We start from the raw sequence: 2,304 nt of genomic DNA, 5'->3' as shown, positions 1-2,304 counted from the left end.
TGGCTTTTGTTAATTATTTCTATGCATCTCTCTATTGTAAGGGATTACATCTTCAGTGTTAGTGGGCTTGAACTTCATGAAAGACAATTAATAATTGAATTTTACTCTTAGACTTCCTGTATGACTTAGTTTGTTTTCTGATCTCAGAGCCCTGGCCAGCGGGGGTAGGTATACAGGGCTGGTATTTATGATAGATGCATGATGGGTGGTGGACCTGCCTAGGCAAGGATGCCTGAGGCTAGAACCCAGAGGGACTGGAATGACCAAAGCCCTCCTCCTAGAGGGAGTTGCTTTCTGAGATTGTGCAGAGCTAAGGTCCTAGCCCAGCACCATTGCAGCCTCATCCTCGGTGATAGTAGCTGAGTCCTTTACTTCTTCGGGTCCAATACTGAGAAGAGGCCCAGGAGGCTGGTGCTGGAAGAGGGCTGCCCGATTCTGTTGCTCACCCTTTTTGACCCAGTGCCCATACAGCCGGAAAGCACAGTTGTCAATGAGGTACTGCACTGGCCGCAGGGCACAAGGGTCCCTCAACAGTGCACTCTTAGTCAGTGGTCGTACATGGTGGGTGCTTAAGGCCACTTGTCCAGCAGCCAGCACTGTCCACACTGCCACACAGAACCGCTGGTGGGGGGTGAGGTTCCAGGGTTGGCTGCCTTCACAACGCTCAAAGAAGGAATGTTGTAAGGCCTGTTCAGCTGTCAAACGCTCCTCAGGGTCCACTTGGAGCAGCTTTGAAATCAGGTCTTTGACGGTGTTTGAACGGTCATCCCATTCAGACGAACTAAATCAGTACTGGCCCTCCATGATCATGCGTAACATCAGGATCTGGCGCCGGTGCCAGAATGGAAGTGAGCCAGCTAGGAGTGTTAACAAGATCACCCTACAAGCCCAAAGATCGACCTCCTTGCCATAGCCTGGGTGGGTTTCGTCCATGGAGCACTTAAGAATCTCTGGTGCTGGACACCGTGGTGTTCCACACAACCCTCGAAGCTTCTCGCCAGGTTCCAAGTGGCAGGAGAACCCAAAATCTGAAAGTCAGATCTGCACATTACCATCTAGGAGGATATTCTCAGGCTTCAGGTCTCGGTGCACAATGTTGTTGGCATGGAGAAAGGTCACTGCTTCCAGCAGAGACCTCATGATGGACCTAGTTTCCTTTTCTGAGAGGGCCACTTTCTCTGTGAGATAGTCAAACAGCTCTCCTTTCCGCATCAGGTCAAACACCAGGAATACGAAGCTAGAAGACTCAGGAATCGATGAGAAATCAATTACAGATGGAGTAACATACATACACACACACACACACACACACGCGCACATGTCCTACCTAATAATTAATAATCCAATGTAAAAATTGGCAATTACTCTAAACAGACAACACTCAAAGGAACACATGAATGTCTGAAAACATGTGAAAAAATATTCAACAGCTCTCCCACTCCTTTTTTTTTTTAAGGGTTTTTGCTATAGGGCATAGTGTTTCCTGTAGGGAGACAGTGAAAGAAAAAGTGAGAAATCAACCCCCAATGGGGATGGCCATATCACAATCCTATCTTCTCCAATCTCCTTTTGGGTATCCATGCCCACTCTCCCAGAATGATTTTCAAGCCAACAAGTCCTAGACTCAAACCATAGTCAGCCATGTGTGAGTCCAACACCTTAACCACCACGTCACTAGATGGTCCCATGCTCAGCATCTCTTATCATAAGTGACTTGTAAGTCAAGCTGCAATGGTATTACCTGATCCCACTCACAATGGCTATGATAAAAACAACAGCTGGTGAGACTGTGGTGAATAAGGAACCCTCCTGCACTGCTGATGTTAATATAAATTAGTAGAGCCACTGTGGAAAACAATATGGATGTTTCAAAAATTTATAAGTAAAACTACCATATGACCCAGTATCTCTCTCCTAGTTATTTACCAAAGGATAGGAAATCTCTCAGTCTGAAAGACATTTGAATATCCATATTTATTACAACATCATTCATAAGCTAAGACATGCATCAACTTAAGTATTCAACAAATGATGACTAGATTTATAAAACATGACACATATATACAGTGGAATAATAGCCATAAAGAACAATAAGAACTTGTCATTCGATACAAAGTGATTGAATCTATAAGATGTAATGCCAATGGGACCAGCAGTTAGTGTAATGGCTATGCCGCTGGACTCCCATGTAGTCGACTATGGTTTGTGTCCTGCACCCGGTGGTTGAACTCACGCCAGGCGTGTGTGTGAGTGCCCAAGATCCCGAGAGGAGAAGGGAGGAGAGGGGATTGCAGCGTGGCCATC

The 2,304-nt window shown here is 45.9% G+C and overlaps 1 pseudogene; it reads right to left on the bottom strand.

The window, feature by feature from the left end:
- Positions 1-250: 250 nt before the first annotated feature.
- LOC102494735 (phosphorylase b kinase gamma catalytic chain, liver/testis isoform pseudogene) lies at positions 251-1,242 on the bottom strand (annotated as a pseudogene).
- Between the last annotated feature and the right edge of the window lie 1,062 nt (positions 1,243-2,304).

The sequence above is a fragment of the Tupaia chinensis genome, unplaced genomic scaffold (genome assembly GCF_000334495.1).
Source record: "Tupaia chinensis unplaced genomic scaffold, TupChi_1.0 Scaffold141724_1, whole genome shotgun sequence".
Taxonomy (NCBI): domain Eukaryota; kingdom Metazoa; phylum Chordata; class Mammalia; order Scandentia; family Tupaiidae; genus Tupaia; species Tupaia belangeri.
Note: the sequence above shows the minus strand (reverse complement) of the source record. Positions and strands in the feature narration are given on the sequence as shown.